Below are 19,261 nucleotides of genomic sequence, written 5' to 3'. Positions count from 1 at the left end.
TAGAAAATTTAAAGCACATACAAAAATGGGGGGAAAATAGTATAATGAACCCCGAGGTAACAATAGTCCACCTTCAAAAAGTCCCAACATTTTACCAATTTTATTTCATCAATTACCTTATCAGCATTTCTTTATTTTTTTGTTTTTGCTGGAATTTTTATTTATTTATTTTTTTGAGATGGAGTCTTGCTCTGTTGCCCAGGCTGGAGTGCAGTGGCGCAATCTGGGCTCACTGCAACCTCTGCTTCCTGGGTTTAAGCGATTCTCCTGCCTCAGCCTCTCAATCAGCTGGGATTACAGGTGCCTGCCACCACGTCTGACTAATTTTTGTACTTTTAGCAGAGACGGGGTTTCACTATGTTGGTCAGGCTGGTCTCAAACTCCTGACCTCAAGTAATCCACCCTCCTCAGCCTCCCAAAGTGCTGGGGATTACAGGCATGAGCCACGGCGCCCGGCCTGCTGAAATTTTGTAAAGCAAATTCTAAACATCATCACTTCACCCATATATATTTCAGTACAAGTACACCTTGGAAATAGTACAAATTTGGTTCCAGACCACTGCAATAAATCAAATATTACAATAAAATGAGTCACACACCTTTTTTGATTTCCCATTGCATATAAAAGTTATTTTTGTGCTATACTGTAATCTATTAAGTATGCAATAGCACAATGTCTAAAAAATGTATATACCTTAACTAAAAAATACTTGATTGCAAAAAAAGGCTAACAATCATCTCAACCTTCAGCAAGTCATACTCTTTTTGCTGGTGGAGGGTCTTGCCTCCATGTTGGTGGCTGAAGACTGATCAGGGTGGTGGTTGCTGAAGGTTGGGGTTGCTGTCATTTTTTTTTTTTTTTTTGAGACAGAGTCCCACTGTGTTGCCTAGTGTCGAGTGCAGTGGCGTGATCTCTGCTCACTGCAACCTCTGCCTCCCAGGTTCAAGCGATTCTTCTGCCTCAGCCTCCCAAGTATCTGGGACTACAGGCGCTTGCCACCATGCCCAACTAGTTTTTATATTTTTACTAGAGACGGGGTTTCACCATACTGGCCAGGCCGGTCTTGAACTCCTGACCTCGTGATCTGCCCGCCTCGACCTCCCAAAGTGCTGGGATTACAGGCGTGAGCCACCGTGCCCAGCAGCTGTCACAATTTTTGAAAAGAAGATGACAAAGAAGTTTCCTGCATCAATGAACTCTTCCTTTCATGAAAGATTTCCCTGAAACATGTGATGCTGTTTGATACCGTTTTACTCACAGTATAACTTCTTTCAAAATTGGAGTCAATCCTCTCAAATCCTGCTCTTATTTTATCAACTAAGTGTAGGTAATATTCTAGCTCCTCTGTTGTCATTTCAACAATGTTAATAGCACCTTCACCAGAAGTAGATTCCATCTCAAGAAACACTGTCTTTGCTCATCCATAGGAAGCAATTCATCATCCATTCAAGTTTTATCATGAGACTGCAGCAATTCAGTTCCATCTTCAGATTCCACTTCTAATTATAGTTCTCTTGCTATTTCTACCACACCTTCAGTTACTTCCTCCACTGAAGTCATCTGTGAAAGCTGGAATCAACTTCTTCCAAATTCCTGTTAAGACTGATATTTTAATCTTCTCGCATGAATCATACATGTTCTTAATGGCATCTAGAATGGTGAATTCTTTCCAGAAGGCTTTCGATTTACTTTGCCCATATCCATCAGAGGAATCGCTATCTGTAGTAGCTATAGCCTTACAAAATGTATTTCTTTTTTTTTTTTTTTTTTTTTTGAGACAGGGTCTAACTCCCATCACTCAGGCTGGAATGCAGTGGCACCATCATTGCTCACTGCAGCCTCGACCTCTGGGGTTCAGGTGATCCTGCCACCTCAGCCTCTGTATAGCTGGGACTACAGGTGCATGCAACCACACCAAGCTAGTTTTTGTATTTTTCGTAAAGACAGGGTTTCACCACGTGGCCCAGGCTGGTCTTGAACTCCTGAGCTCAAACAATCTGCTCATATCAACATCCCAAAGTGCTGGGATTACAGGCATGAGCTACTGTGCCTGGTCACAAAATATATTTCCTAAATAATAAGACTTGAGAGTCAAAATTACTCCTTGATCCATGGACTGCAGAATGGAGTTTGTGTTAGCAGGCATGAAAACAACATTAATCTCTGTACATGTCCATCAGATCTCTTGGGTGATCAGCAGCATTGGTCAATGAGCAATAACATTTTGAAAGTGATTTTTTTTTTCTGAGTAGGTCTCAACAGTGGGCTTTAAAGATTCAGTAAACCATGCTGTAAACAGAGGTGCTGTCATGTAGGCCTTTTGTTTCATCTATACAGCACAAGCAGAATAGATTTAGGATAATTCTTAAAGGCACTAAGATTTTCAGAATAATAAGTGAATATTGGCTTCAACTTAAGCAGGTGGATCACCTGAGGTCAGGAGTTCAAGACCAGCCTGGCCAATATGGCAAAACCCCATCTCTACTAAAAATACAAAAATTAGTTGGGTGTGGTGGCAGGCACCTATAATCCCAGCTACTCAGGAGGCTGAGAGAGGAGAATCGCTTGAACCTAGGAGGCAGAGGTTGCAGTGAGCCAAGATCATGCCACTGCACTCCAGCCTGGGCAAACGAGTGAGACTCCATCTCAAAAAAAAGTCATCAGCTGCATTAGCCCTTAACAAGAGAGCCAGCTAGTCCTTTGACACTTTGAAACTAGGTATTGATTTTTCCTCTCTACCTATGAAAGTCCTAGACAGTGTCTTCTTTCAATAGAAGACTGTTTTATCTATGCTGAAAATTTGTTGTTTAGTATAGCCACTCATCTGTTATCTTAGCTAGATCTTCTGGATAACTTGCTGCAGCTTCTAAATCAGCACTTCCTGCTTCACCTTGCACTTTTATGTTCTGGAGATGGCCCCTTCCTCTTTCTTTCTTCCTTTCTTCCTTTTTTCCTTCCTTTCTTCCTTCCTTTCCTTCCTTTCCTCTCTTTCCTCTCTTGCTCTCTTCCTCTCTTCCTCCCTCCCTCCCTTCCTTCCTTCCTTTCTTCCTTCATTTCCTCTCTTTCTCTCTTTCTTTCTTTCCTTCTTTTTTTGACAAGTGTCGGGCTCTGTCACCCAGGCTGGACTGCAGTGGCAGACTCTTGGCTCACTGCAACCTCCACCTTCCAGGCTCAAGCCATCCTCCCACCTCAGCCTCTTGAGTAGTTGGAACTACAGGCATGTGCCAGTACATCCAGCTAATTTTTTATAAAGAAGTCTTGCCATGTTTCCCAGACTGGTCTCAAACTCCTGAGCTCAAGCAATCTGCCTGCCTCAGCCTCCCAAAGTGCTGGGATTACAGGCCTGAGCCACCATGCCTGGTGGCTTCTTTCCTTAAACCTCATGAACCAACCTCTGCTAGCTTCCAGCTTTTCTTCTGCAGCTTCCTCACCTCTCTCAGCCTTCATAGAATTGAAGAGAGTTGGGACTTTGCACTGGATTAGGTTTTGGCTTAAGGGAATGTTGTGGCTGGTTTGATCTTCTATTGAGACCACTAAAACTTTCTCCTTATCAGCAGTAAGACTGTTACATTTTCTTATCATTCATGTGTTCACCAGAGTAGCACTTTTAATTTCCTTCAATAACTTTTCCTTTGCATTCACAACTTGGCTAACTGGCACAAGAGGCCTAGCTTTCAGTGTATCTCTGCTTTCAATATGCCTTCCTCACTAAGCTTAATCATTTCTAGCTTTTGATTTAAAGTGAGAATCATATAACTCTCCCTTTTACTTGAACACTTAGAAGCCATTGTAGAGTTATTAATTGGCCTAACTTCATTATTGTTATGTCTCAGGGAATAGGGAGGCCTGAGAAGAGGGAGAGAGATGGGGGAATGGCCAACTGGTGGAGCAGATGGAACACACACAACATTTATTCATTAAGTTCACTGTCACATGGGCATGGTTTGCATTGCCCCAAAGCAACTGCAATAGTCACATCAAAAGTCACTGATTACAGATCATCATAACAGATACAATAATAATGAAAAAGCTTGAAATATTGTGAGAATTACCAAAAGGTGACACAGAGACATGAAGTGAGCACATGCTGTTGGAAAAATGGCACTGATAGACTTGCTCCATGCAGTTTCCACAAAACTTCAATTTATAAAAAACACAATATCTGCTAATGTCAGTAAAGTGGAATGCATTGAAACTAGTTATCCCTGTATTTATCGCTAATTAAAAAATATAAAAATACAACTATAACCACAATATGATTATCATACCAAATTAACAATAATTGGTAATAGCATCTAACTCCTAGTCTATTTAAATATCTCTCTTGGTCTGATGTCTCATAATCCTTTCTAAACACATAATACTATTGGCTTCAGGCTGCCCCCAGTAGACATCTTTTCCCTTACATTCTCTTTATTCCTATACTTCATCGGGCCTGAGGGACCAGGATTTTTCAAACAATATACCAGCTTCTCTAGAGGCTTTGACTTGGGCTGCTGACAGAGAAATCTTTATTAAATCCTTGAGAGCGATATTATTCAAGAGACATACAAGGGAGATGAGTGATGAGAAGAGGAGGTGCCATTAGGAAAGTGGCCCCAGGACATCAGATTTATCACAGAATCCTTTCCATGAGTCAGTTAATCTTTTCCATTTTAGTTTCAGGGAGGATATTTAATCCCATGGAATTAGGAGTTCTTTCCTACTTTTGCCAAACTGCTAAAGCCAATGAATATTCAAGTGAAACCTTATCCAAATTTGGGGCTCTGCTGACCACTGAGGACCCTTTGTCTGAGTTGTTGCTCCTGAAATCTTCCCACAGCTGTCTCTGGAGAGAGAAATATAGGGGCCAAGTTTCTTGGATGAGCTGCAGTCAGTTTTCCAAGGATATGGTTGATCCCAGAAAATACACAGCTAATTTATAAGACACTAGGAAGAAGGCAGCTGCCTTGAGGATAGCATATTGAGGATTCCAGAGGTCAAAAACTGACCTTAGTGCATATGGGAAACTCTCACTAGTATGAGCCAAAGAAGCCTGCATGAAGCTAGAGGCCATCTAAAAATCCCTGACGATGCAAAAGAGGTCAAAAATGAACATCTTGAAATACAGACTGTTTCTGTATTGGCTGAGAGACTGATGGTATCTCATCTGGCTGGAAGGAAGTTAGGGAGTCAGGAACTCCTTCCTTCTAGTGGTCCTGATCCTAGGATTTAACCATTATTTTCAGTTTAACAAATATATATATATTCTTTTTATGGAAGAAGAAGATTGTTTCCATGGTCTTTGAGTCCATAGAAGCCAATAAACCACGTTAAACACAGCCTCAGATTATCTGTCTTCCTTCTTCTTAATGCCTCTGCAAGATCATGCATTATCTCATAGGACTGGTATGTGACAGATTCTATTTTGAGTCTTCCGATGATTCCTTCATTTAGTCTTTCTGAGAACCAGAGTTCAGAAGAATCTGTGCAACTGCGAGTTGCCCCCAGTTCACTAGATTTTGCAGTCCTACTTTCAAAGAGATCAGTGTCTTTTAAAGGGCCATGTGGAGGCTCCCATGTATTTAGGAGAATGAATTCCTTGTGCTAAGAAGTTATCTACAGAGCATCCTTGACAGAGTTCTGTTCGGTGATGTAGTGACATAAGATGTCTCTGACTGAAGAACTTTTTGAGTGCTGAAATAATGGGACTATTTTAGTGAACCCAATAAACCCAAGTTAATAAAACTCTCCATCGATAGGGAGACGATTCTTTCCCAATGAAACTAGCAAGACTTTTTAGAAGATGCTGCAGCTTTCAGCTGCAGCCATCATCATGCCATCTTCTTTACTGATATTTGGCTTGTTCACATGGTTAGTGCACGTGTAATTACCCACTCAAAAAGGGCTTTTCATATCTGCCATTCCAAACTCCAGCCATGGCACACTGATCTTGAGTGTCTGTGGGGGGTTAAAGTAGTAAATGGTTAAGCTCTGCCCTTAAAAATGGTTAAAGTGGTAAGTACATACATATACCGCTTTAACCGTTTTTTTTTTTAAAGAAGTCATAAACAGCATTTATTACTTTGGTATATCATACTGGTCTTGTTGCTGTTCCTTCGCATTTAAGTGGCTTTCCATCTTTCCTCCCTCCTCCCACAGTCTGGTGTGCATCCCTGAACTGTTAGCCCACAGCAGCAATATGCTTATTCCATCCACATCCCTAATATCATCCGTTCACAAAGTCAAAGTTCTGGGCCACAAACCCTTCCCTACAGGAAGTTCAATGGTTGCGAAACAATTTGTAGTAAACCAGGCCTCCCAGGATGGCAAGCTCCATTAAGATGATGATGGAAAGCAGCAGCTTGTTGGTTGTCACTTTTCTGGACATTAAACGGAGAATCTTTCGACTGTTGCTCAAGTTTTCACTTGTGTTTACCAGTCTACTCTTGGTGCGTTCTCTAACTGGTCTCATTGTTCTCCCAGCTCTTCTATGATTTCTAAGCCAATCTGGTCAGTCTCCGTGGCAATCTGATGAGAGCGTTCAATACTTTGGGTGGCCTGTTTCAGGCTTTCAGTACCTTGCGGAAGCGTTGCCCTTTGAGACTGTAAGCCGATTCATATGCTCATTCTCTACAGCATATATGCCATATTTCATGTCTCCTCGGCCTCCAGGTGTGGCTGTCAAAGGTGTGCTTCTCACCTCCCAATGGAGTTTGGCAAGGTCCTTCTGATAGTTTCGAAGCTTAGACATCATGGGGTTACAGAAAGACAGGGGTGCATAACGTAGCTCCGCCTCCATCTCTGCCAACGTTTCATTTGCTTCCTGTTGCTTTTCATCAAAATCCCTGATTAACTTCTTCTCTTCGGTCCCCGCCGCCCCCAGCAGCCGCTCGGGCACCCCTTGTAGGTCTTCATGGAGGCCGCGGAAGATCTCGTACAGCTTCTCGAAATGCTCTGAGGAGGCGGCGAAGGTGGCCATGGCGCAGGCCGCGCTCCAGCAGTGGCCACCGAGATCCGGGGCTCTGGGCCCTCTCCTAGCCCGGGGGTCAGCCGCCAAGCCCCGTGACCATCACGGCGACCGCCGTGCCACCGCAGCCCAGGACCGCTTTAACCGTTTTTAAGTGTAGAGTTCAGTGGCATTAAGTATATTAACATGGTTGTACAAACATCACCATTGTCCACCTTCAAACTCTTTTCGGCTTGCAAAACTGAAACTTTACATCCATTAAACAACTCCTCATTCTCCCCTTCCTCTGCCCCTGGTAATCATCTCTGTTCCACTTTCTTTCTCCATGAATTTTAGGGTACCTCATATAAGTGGCATTGTATAGCATTTGTTTTTATGTGACTGGCTTATTTCACTTAGCATAATTTTTTTTCTTTTTTTTTTTCGAGACAGAGTCTCTCTCTGTCGCCTAGGCTGGAGTGCACTGGCGTAGTATCTGCTCACTACAAGCTCCACCTCTCGGGTTCACGCCCTTCTCCTGCCTCAGCCTCCCAAGTAGCTGGGACTACAGGCGCCCGCCACCACTCCCGGCTAATTTTTTGTATTTTTTCTTTTAGTAGAGATGGGGTTTCACCATGTTAGCCAGGATGGTCTCGATCTCCTGACCTCGTGATCCACCCACCTCGGCCTCCCAAAGTGCTGGGATTACAGGTGTGAGCCACCGTGCCCGGCCAGCATAATGTTTTTAAGGTTCATCCATGTTGTAGCATGTGTCAGAATTTCCTTCCTTTTTAAGGCTGAATAATAGACCTTTGTATGTATATGCCACATTTTGTTGATCCAGTCATCTCTCAGTGGATACTTGGGTTGTGTCTACCTTGTAGCTATTGTAAATAATGCTGCTGTGAACATGAGCATGTATATACCTAGGGGTCAAATTGTTGAATAATATGGTAGTTCCATTTTCAAGTTTTGGAGGAACTGCTATACTGTTCTCCCTAGTGGCTGCACCATTTTACATTCCTACCAGCAATGCACAAGGGCTCCAATTACTCCACATCTTTGCCAAAAGTTGTTATTATTATTTTTTAAATAACAGTCATCCTAATTGGTGTGAAATTGTATCTAATTGTGGTTTTGATTTGCATTTCTCTAATCATTAGATGTTGACCATCTTTTCATGTGTTTATTGGCCATTTGTACATCTTTGGAGATTTTTTTCAAGTCCTTTTGCTCATTTTCAACTGGGTGTTTTGGTTTTTGTTGTTGAGTTGTAGGAATTTTAAAAAATATATTCTGGATATTAATCTTTTATCAGATACATGATTTGTGCATATTTTCTCCCATTCTGTGAGTTGCGTTTTTACTCAGTTGATAGTGTCTTTTTTTTCCTTCACCATTGGTCATATTTCAGAGGTGGAGGATTTATTTGAGTAGAAGTAGAAGTAGTCATGAAATAGACATGAACTTTACCATTAATAGACAGCTGGATTTTTTTTAATTGTCGCTATTTTGTTATTTTATTTTCAAGGTCTCTTTCAGTCATGCAAGCGTCAGTTGAAATATTGCTACAGTGACTGCTTTTATGATGAAGAATTACCAATTTACCTTGGAAAAAGCCTATGAAAATCTATAAAATATCTTGCCAGAGGCTGAGTTGTTTTAATAATAATTCTGCTTTTGTGATGTGATTTTATTTAAAGAAAATTGAACTTCATGTTTATTTGTCATTATAGGATTAAATGTGGGCTTGACTAGCAACTGAAATTGTATGAGGCAATGGGATATGAAATGGATATCTCTAGTGCAATTTATAAGCAATATGGTTTACAAAAGGTCATGGAAAAGTATCCAGGTAAGTAATAATTGCTAGTATGTATTGAGCCCTTTCTAGATGTCATTTACTCTGACACTAAGTGCTGTGGGTGCATTTCTCACCTTTCTAGCAATTCTGTGAGACAGATATCATAGTTCTCCTTCATCCGTGGTTTTCAATTTCCATGGTTCCTGTTACCTGAGGTCAACTGTGGTCTGAAAATATTAATAAAAAATTCCAGAAATAATTTATAAGCTTTAAATGCAGGCCATTTTAAGTAGCGTGATGAAATCTTGGGCCATCCTGCTCCATCCCGCTGGGGATGTGAACCATCCCTTTGTCCAGCATCTCCACGCTGACCATGCTACCCAACCATTAGTGACAGTGACTTGGACCCCTCTAGGTTATCAGATTGACTGTCGCAGTATCAACAGTGCTTGTGTTCAAGTAACCCTTATTTTACTTAATAATCACCTCAAAGTCCAAGAGTAGTGAGGCTGGCAATTTGGATATGGCAAAGAGAAGCTGTAAAGTATTTGCTTTAAATGAAAAGCTGAACGTTCTCAACTAAATAAGGAAACAAAAAAAATAGTATGCTGAGGTTGCTAAGATCCACAGTAAGAATTTTATCCATTTTTGTCATGAAAAAAGAAAGAGAAATGTGTGCTAGTTTTGCTGTTGCACCTCAGACTGCAAAAGTTATGGCCACAGTATGTGATAAGTGGTTACCTAAGATGGAAAAGGCATTAAATTTGTGGGTAGAAGACATGAACTGAAACGTGTTCCAAATGACAGCAATTGAGTCTGGTACTGTCTGTGGTCTCAGGCATCCACTGGGGGTTTTGGAACATGTGCCATGCAGATAAGGAGGACTATTGTACTGTGCTGTTGTTACCTTTTAAAACTGTGGTTTAATGAGAAATAACTTCTTCAAGGTCACATAGTTTGTATAATTCTTTTATTTTCCTTTCTTTTCTTTTCCTTTTCTTTTCTTTTTTCTATTCCTCTTCTCTTCTCTCTCTCTTTTTTTTTTTTTTTTTTTTTGAGACCTCCACCTCCTGGATTTAAGCAATTCCCCTGCCTCAGCCTCCTGAGTAGCTGGGATTACTGGTGTGTACCATCACTCCCAGCTAATTTTTTGTATTTTTAGTAGAGATGGGATTTTGCTATGTTGCCCAGGCTGGTCTTGAACTCTTGGCCTCAAGTGATCTGCCTGCCTTGGCCTCCCAAAGTGCTGAGATTACAGGTGTAAGCTACCACATCTGGCTGGGAATATTTTTCAAACTTTAAATTGCCGAGGTTTAGCACTTGCCTCAATTTGACATTAACTGAATTTTGTCTGAAAATGCAGAGAGTTGATTTTGACAAATGGATACATTTGAATTATGTCGTATAGAATTGCAGAATTTACCTCAAGACCTCTTTGCTGTTGACCCAATCACCATTTCACAAGTATTGAAGGATGAGGGTCTCTACAAATGTAGGAAGTACATGTAAAATATTTTGTATCCTCTGGATATTTTATCTTGTCTCAGTATTTGAAAAGTACTTAAAGTTACAGTTTCTTTTATTTCTGTAGGAAGAATTTGTTTGACTGAATAATATAAAAATTTTGAATTCAAATCTGCTTTCAAGAAGAATGTAAATTCTTAAAAGCAAAAATCAGATTGTAGGGATTATTGAAAATTTAAGTAGCTTAATCAATGTAATATTATTTTGTCCTCTAAGAAATACTGCACATTTTATCTATTCATTGTTTTGGAAATCATTAATGGTTTTGTTTGTTTGAGAGTTGCAGGTGATCATTATTTTGAAATTTTAGCATTTTGGGTTATAATGCAGGAAGCGCTTTTATAGCTGTTGCCCACAAGAAAATGACACCATCTTTCAGGCTCACCACAGGGAGTCAGGCTCAGTGTACATCTTGTTTCACTAAACCCGTACGGTGGATGGAATCCACTTTTGTTGGGAGTGATGATAGTATCTTTTGATGCACAAGATTTTAAAATTATAATGATATCCAGTTTGTCTATTTTTTCTTTTGTTGCTTCTGCCTTTAGTGTTATATCCAAGAAATCATTGCCAAATCCAATGTAGTGAAGCTTTTACCAGAGTTTTCTAAGAGTTTCATCCTTTCACATCTGATGTTTAGGTACGTTGTGAGATAATTTTTGTATTTGGTGTAAGGTAAGGATCCAACTTCTTCTTTTTCTTTTTCTTTTTTCTTTTTTTTTGCATCTGGAGATTCAGTTTTCATGATGTCATTTGTTGAAAGTATGTTCTTTCACCACTGAATGGTTTTGGCCCTTGTCACAAATTATTTGATCATATATGCCAGAGTTTATTTATGGGTTCTGTATTCTAGTCAATTGGTCTATATGTCTGTCTTTATGCCAGTACCACACTGTTTTAATTACTATAGCTTTGTAGTAAGTTTTGAAATCAGGAATGTGAGATTTCCAACTTTGTTCTTCTTTTTTTAGATTATTTTTGTTATTTGGGATAGATTTTTCCATTTCTACAAAAATTTTTTAAAAAGCCATTGAGATGCTGATAGGCATTGCATTGAATCTGTAGATTGCTTTGGGTAGTATTAACATCTTAAAAATATTAAGCCTTTCAATCCATAACATGGAATTTCTTTCCATTTATTGGTGTCTTCTTTAATTTCTTTCAGCAACATTTTATAGTTTTCAATGTAAAAGTCTTTCCCCCTTTTGGTTAACTTTATTCCAAATTAGTATTTATATATATGTATGTGTGTATATTAGATATGTATCTATATTATATATCTGTGTGTGTGAGTATATATATATATTTTTTGTCGGGGGGGAGGGGTTAGGATCTCACTCTATTGCCCAGGCTGGAGTGCAGTGGCAGGATCATGGCTCACTGCAGATTCAACCTCCTGGGCTCAAGTGATCCTCCCACCTCAGCCTCCTGAGTAGGTGGGACCACAGGAGTGTGCCACCACCAGCATGCCCAGCTAATTTTTTTTTTTTTTTTAGACAGAGTCTCACTCTGTTGCCCAGGCTGGAGTGCAGTGGCACGATCTCAGCTCACTGCAACCTCCACCTCCCAGGCTCAAGCAATTCTTGTGCCTCAGCCTCCTGAGTACCTAGGACTACAGGCATGCACCACCACGCCTGGCTAATTTTTGTATTTTTAGTAGAGATGGAATTTCACCATGTTGGCCAGGCTGGTCTCAAACTCCTGACCTCAAGGGATCCACCCACCTCAGCCTCCCAAAGTGCTGAGATTACAAGTGTAAGCCACCGCACTTAGCGCCCCAGCTAATTTTTAAAAATTTTTGTAGACACAGGATCTCTCTATGTTGCCCAAGCTGGTCTTGAACTCCCAGGCTTCAACTCCCAAAGGGCTGGAATTATAGGTGTGAGCCACCACACCTGGGACCCCAATTGTTTTTTATGTTATTGTAAGTTGAACTGTTGTCTGAATATTCTTTCTGGATTGTTTATCCTTAGTGTAGAGAAACACAACTTATTTCTGTGTATTGATTTTGTATTTTGCAACTTTGCTGAATTTATTAGTTTAAACAGTTTTTTTCAGTGAGCTCTTTAGGCTTTTCCACATATAAGATCTTGTCACCTGTGAACGGAGATAGTTTTACCCCTTTTCCAATTCAGATGTTTTTATTTCTTTTTCTTGCCTAATTGCTCTGGCTAGGACTTCTAGTACTATGTTGATTAGAAGTGGTGAAAGTGGATATCCTTTTCTTGTGCCTGATCTTAGAGGAAACACTTTCAGTCTTTCATTGTTGAGTATGATGTTAGCTGTGGGTTTTTAATATATGGTCTTTATTGTGTGGAGATAGTTTTCCTCTTTTTCTAATTTGTTGTGTTCTTGTTGTTTTTAATCATGAAAGGGGTTCAATTTTGTCAAATGCTTTTTCTGCATCAGTTGAGATGATCACAAACCTGAGCTTTTATAACTAGGAAATGGCTTTAATTCCCAGCCCAAAAAGTTATCGGAAGAGGCCCCAGCAATTTAAAAGTTATAGTTTTGTTTCATGAAACCCTATTCTCTTCCATGCCTCTTGGTGAATCCAAACATTTGTCAATTGCGGCAATCAAACCTAGATATTTTCCTTCCCTGACCTGTCTACTGTATTCTTAAGCCTAGCAGTGACTAACTATAGTATTCCCTTCTTTCTTGCTAACAATTGAAGGAAAAAAATAAATCAATTTGGACTAATTAACAAATGGCTAGGAGCCAGGTTTTATGGAATGAATTTACTTTTATTTTAAAAAATCTTACGGTAAAATTGACTTCTTTTTGGTATACAGTTCAAGGAATAAACTTGCATAGATACACGTAACTGCTGCCGCAATCAGGATTCAGAACAGTTCTATCACTCCCAAAAAACTCCTGCATATCATCTCTCTTTATTGTCACATCCTCCTCCTTCCTTGAACCTCTGGCAACCACTAATCTTCTTCTTTCGTCTTGTTGAAAATGTCATATGGTGTGTAATATGTTATGTCTGTGACTAAAAGCTTAAATGTGACTGATGATTTTGCTAAGAACCATTTTGAGCAACATCCTTCTTGTTCTGCAGAATTGTCCCAAACTGTGAACCTGATATCATCATCATCATGGTAGGAGGTCATAATCAAAGGTTCATAGGTTAGATTGGCCTCACAATACTAGTGTCTAAACTTCTATCTGTCTCTAACATCTCAGTGGAGAAGGGTGTTGGCCAAATTCTAAGGCCAGTGGTTGATGATTGGGATTAAGCTTTTAGCACCTGTGCCACAAGAAATAATAGGAAATAAGGTTACCATCTGTGGTACAAGGTCATTTCATGACCATCATGTGTTATCTATACATGAAGGACAGTGAGGAGGAAATGTAGTAAGCTAAAAACTAAAGGACTGTACAGATATTATTTCAGAGAGATTATAAAGCAACTGTCTTTTGCTTCTACTGTAGTGGTCAATGAATTAATTTTCTTCGTTCATTGGATGAAACAAATTCAGTAAAATGGAAATAGTCATATTGTATCTATTAGAATGCTTTTTACTGCAAGCAGTAGAATATCTGGCTAAAAGTAACAGAAATAATGAGCTTTATTATCACACAAAAAGACATCCAGAAGTAGGTGGTTCTAGGGCTGAATCAGTGGTCTCAACAATGTCATGAAGAATGAAGCTTTTTTCATCCTCCATTCCACTGTCCTCACGTGAAAACTTTTGGTCTCTTGCTTGCAAGATGGCTGCTGCAGCTCCAAATACTGGATCCTTAGACAATTGCATTGCTATGTAGGAAGCCGGGAGCAGCTCAGGTGACAAGAGAGCTCTTCTCATGTGTGCTTGTTGTTTTTTTTTTTTGTCTTGAAGGAAAACTGTTTTCCAAATCCCCCCAACAGACTTAGTGTTATGTCCCATAGTCAGAACTGGGCCCCTTGGTCATTTGTTAACATGAAGGCAAAGTGGGTCTCTAGCGTTTAACTGTTATCATGTGACATGGGCTGGGACAGGGGGGATGGAAGGTGAGGAAAGTGACTCCTGGAGAGGCAACAGATTTGCCTCACTCCGTTGTGAGGATTAAATGCAGTAATGTGGGTAAAGCACCTCTAATTGGGCTGGCACATAAGGGGCTCAATCCTCATTAATTTTTTTTATTTCATGTCTCCCTTCTCCCCTTCAATTTTCTTTCCTCATTTTTCACCTTTAGGAGAAATACAGAAATTCAAAAGTTTTACTGACCTTCCCTAGATAAAGGCCCTGCTTGTCTCTCCCACCCTCCTCCTACTTCTTGGAGTTCTGCAGCTCGAGTTTCCACAAACCAGTTGGAATCTCCTGGACCTCTCAAAGGTCCCTCACCTTAGAATGAGGAATACATTGTTATGGCTGGTCCGTAGATGTCAATTACAGACATAAAACTGAGAAATCCTTATAAAGGAAAAAGAAGAAAACCCATCAGAGTATGTTGTCATTACAATGTTAGCCTCCACTAGAAAATCATCTATTTCAGTGGAGTGAAGCTCTTTTCATACAAAAAAGGAGCAAAAGGCGCCCCCATCTGTGCCTGTCTGTACTGACTGCTGGCTCTGAGCACCATAAGATGTTTCTTGCCATTAGAGCAATGATTTCAATTTTTCCATTCCAACTGTGGTGAAAATGAATAAGAAAACTGAGTCCTGCCTCTGGAAGCAGGATACAGATTCCACACTAATCAAAAAAGGAAGATTCATTATTAGACAATATTTCACTCCCCAGACTTTGAAAGTTCCTACATTTGTCAGAGTAGCTCTGAATCACTTCACAGCCGCCGCAGGATTAGAATGGGGGTATTGTACAAGCCTGACCCTTTGCAGTTAAGTTTTTTTCCCCTTCTAAATGAGCTGCTCTTGCTACTTTCTGAGTCACTGCAATCCAAATCTCATAATTTCATCTCCTTCTCTTCTAATCATTTTACCAGATAGCCATTTTAAGGGGGGGCAGGCATGCAGATTTTATTAAAGGGGCCATAGCACGCCCTAAAATGCATTTAACTAAGAAGTGCCAATGAAATATCGACACTGCCACCAGGTAAAGGAGAATGAGGTTTTTAGGAACCTGCTCAGCAGTGATAAATACTTCAAAGGGCCACATTTCTATTTGCCAAACCAAAGCAGATTTAGCAATGGACTCATGAGACAGTCCTAATGAAGGTGACCCTGGGCTGAGTGCCTGAGTGGCTCCCGGGCTCTAAGAAACCCCCTTCTCAGACATGGGCTTCCCTTTCTCTCACCCAGTGGAAAAGCCAGCAGAAATCTGCTGTGCAGTCCTATCACTTACGAACATCCAGAGACAACAATGTTGACAACCGTAGGCCGTGGCACTGTGCAATTCTGTTGGACACATTGCAAAGGAAAACCACCAGCAGCTGCCTGAAGCTGGTTTTCTCTTATTAAAATTTGGTTAATAAAGCCTGTACCATGAAAGAAACCGGATGAAAAACCAGCCTTCATCAAGGAGGGCTTATTGCAGGCTGGGAAAGATATTGTTTTGTCCAAGTCAGTAGATTTCTATCAACTTGAACACCTCTGCATGGACTTAGGTGCTCTGGGATAATACAGAGGGAGTTGGAAGCCTGGTGCTGCCTTGTGAGAGCATTCCCTTTTCTGTCTTTGGGAGCGGGAGCAGACTGACATACAGGAAACTGAGAGAAACCTGTGTAAGGAGGGTATAGAATCATGCGCAACTGTGTGGTCTGAGTGCAAGTGGATTAAAAAGGACACAAAGGTTGGTGAGAGATGATGAGTGCCTTCCAAACAGGGGCCCAGGTGGCTCATTTTGTATCCTCAACATTGTGAACTTGTCGCACAAGGTAGGGATTTAATAAGTAAATTTCAAGTAAAGGTCAAGTCTGCACTTTCATTCACCTGTAATTTCAACCTGCCCCATTTTATACCTTACTGCATTTGCCCTTGCACTTAAAATATACACCAAAATAAAAGCACCTCAAAACCCCATTGAGTTTCTAACCAGTTACACGCTGACACACACACACTTACACATTCAGAATCTCTCATTGATTCTCGTTGTTCTCTCTCAATCTCACACTCACTTTATGTCTCCTCCATCTCCAGCATTGTTGCCAGGAGTTGGAGAAAGAGTAGAATAGCACTTACTTTTTTGATTTCACCAACCAGTTCACAAAAGCACAAGAATGAAGAATTAGAAAAGTGGAGGAAGGACCTGGCGCAGTGGCTCACACCTGTAATTCTAACACTTGGGGAAGTTGAGGCAGAAGGATCACTTGAGCCCAGGAGTTTGAGACCAGCCTAAGCAACATAGAGAGACCTCCATCTCTACTAAAAAAAAAAAAAAAAAAAAAAAAAAAAAAATTTTCTGGGTATGGTGGTGGATGCCTGTAGTCCCAGCTACTCAGGAGGCTGAGGTGGGAGGATTGTTTGAGCCTGGGAGGTCAAAGCTGCAGTGAGCTATGATCGCACCACTGCACTCCAACCTGGGTGACACAGTGAGACTCTGTCTCAAAAAAAAAAAAAAATGTGAAGGAAGGAGACGAGCAAGATGATGGGAGAGGGGAAGAGAAGAGAAAGAATAGGCAAGAAAGAAAACCAGAGAAGTTAAGCTTCTCATTGTGGGTAGGGAGTGAATTGTGAATGACAATGCTTTTCCTCTATCAAGGTTAAGGAGGATGGCCCCCAGATTGTACAGCAGAGTGAGAGTCCTGCAAAGATAAACTGCTTTGGATGCAGTGACTTGTGGAGAGGGAGAAAAAAGGAGTGGAACAATCTCCATTCTGTCATAAATTCTAGCCATGCATTTTTCTTGAAGAGTTTAGCTTCTCATGGATATGACATGTTTTTGTATAGGTCCTATTCATTAAGCTGACTCTAGCATAAAGTTAAATGACAAATACTTTGTTGGGAAAATGTTGGACCACTTCGTGGATGCAGATCCCTTCTTGGCAGCTGTGATGGTTAATTTTATATGTCAACTTGGCTGTCCCATGGGGCGTCCCGATACTTGGTCAAACATTATTCTGGTTGTTTCTGTGAAGGTATTTTTAGATAAGATTTGCACTTAAATCAGTGGACTTCGGGTACAGCAGATGGCCCTCCATAATGTGGGTGGGCCTCATCCAATCCGCTGAAAACCTAAATAGAACAAAAGGCTAACCTCAGAGCAAGAGGGAACTCTCCAGCAGACTGCCTGTAGACTTCATCTACATCGGCAATTCCTGCTTGTCCAGCAGATTGCCTTGGATTTGAACTGCACCTCTTTCCTGAGAGGCCTCTCCTGTCAGATTTTGGACTTGCCAGCATCCACAATATCTTAAAATCTATCCATCTATCTTTATCTATCTATCTATCTATCTATCTATCTATCTATCTATCTATCTATCCTGTCCATACACCTGTACACACTTTATTGCTTCTGCTTCTCTGTAGAACTCTGACTAATCCAGCATCCCCTAAGCTGACAAGCAAGGCTGAGGTGTAACAAATGTGCTTGTGCCTTTCCTAACCAGCACCATAACTGAGGAGTGTGGACTAAGAGGCCATGAGCCCAGGGTCATAAGTCAGTGGGCCTGGGTTATGTGTGAGCCTTGTCCCTTCCTAGTGCTCTGTTCTGGATAGATTACCTAAGCTCCAGAAACAATTACTCAGATGACTGAAGCATTGCCAACCTCTGACGTGTTCGTTTTCTATTGCCATTGTAACAAATTACCATACACAGTATACTTGAAACAAGGTAAATTTATTCTCTTACATTTCTGCAGATCAGATCAAAGTGTCAGCAGGGCGTCTGAAGGCTTTGGGGAAGAATCTGTTTCTTGCTTTTTTCAGCTTCCGGAGGCCACTTACATTCTTTGGATCATGGCCATTTCCTCGCATCACTCCAACCTCCTGCTTCTGTTGTTGCATCTCTTACTACTCCTTTTATCTCCTGCCTCCCTCTTATAAGGCCCTTATGATTGCAGTGGGCCCACCCAAATCACCCAGGATCATCTCCTTCTGTCAGTGTCCTTAATCATATCTGCAAAGTCTCTTTGGACATTTAATACATTTGCACATTCCGGGAATTAGGACGTGGACATCATTGGTGGTGAGCAGGGGGGGTTATTCTACCTACCACACCTGGTCAGAGGTAATTGGTTACAGATGGAAGGTGAGATGGGGAAGGATTCTAAGATTTCAGAGTTGGTACTTAAAATTATTTTATTTTTTAGAAAAGTACTCGATTATGTGACAAACACAGAAAGTAGCAACAAAGAAATGCTTTCTTGGCTCCTAAAGAGATGAACATGTGTTGGCACTGTATTTTTATTTAACAATGACAATTCTGCTCCTAGAATAATCAGAGTAAAGCTTCCCCCACCTCTAAAAAATTAACATAAAAATGTCTTAAAAAGTATAATATTGTGGCCAGTTAGGTATACAAATCTGTGGGGCTTCATGTCCTGACAGATTCACTAAGCATTCCATCCAGTCTCCTGTAAGGGACCTTTGGCAGGAATTAAAGCCTTTCAAGAGAGACCCTGAGAACCTTCCTCAAAACGTTAATTCAAGTATCATAAATCTACAACATCATTTGTGTTCTAGAACATGTCATCCCAATATAAGTTCTAGCATTGTTGTGCCTTCAACATGCTGAGTACAGTTTTTGAGAATCAGTCACTTTCAATGCTTCCCTCTTGGCCAAATGGATAACTTTAGGGAAGTTTCTAGCCTTTCTTTTTGGTGCATGGCTGTATTTTGAGTGCTCAGGATATTGCCATAACCTTTGCTTGGTCTGTTCTTAGCAGAAAAAACTCTAACTCTAACTCCATAGAAAAGGGAGAACATTAAAAAAAAAAATCAGTTTTTAAAAATCATCCTGATGCTCAATTTAGTTCAACAATTGTTGGGGTGGTTACAATAATTTCAGGCCAGGTGCGGTGGCTCACACCTGTAATTCCAGCACTTTGGAAGGCGGGTGGATCACTTGAGGTCAGGAGTTTGAGACCAGACTGGCCAACATGGTGAAACCCCAACTCT

General features: G+C 40.7%; 1 pseudogene; it reads right to left on the bottom strand.

The window, feature by feature from the left end:
• Positions 1-6,263: 6,263 nt before the first annotated feature.
• On the bottom strand, positions 6,264-6,962 carry LOC129033871 (vesicle transport through interaction with t-SNAREs homolog 1B-like; annotated as a pseudogene).
• Positions 6,963-19,261: the final 12,299 nt, after the last annotated feature.

The sequence above is a fragment of the Pongo pygmaeus genome, chromosome 2, assembly GCF_028885625.2.
Source record: "Pongo pygmaeus isolate AG05252 chromosome 2, NHGRI_mPonPyg2-v2.0_pri, whole genome shotgun sequence".
Lineage (NCBI taxonomy): Eukaryota > Metazoa > Chordata > Mammalia > Primates > Hominidae > Pongo > Pongo pygmaeus.
The sequence above is the reverse complement of the archived record's forward strand: the minus strand, read 5'-3'. Positions and strand labels throughout refer to the sequence as shown.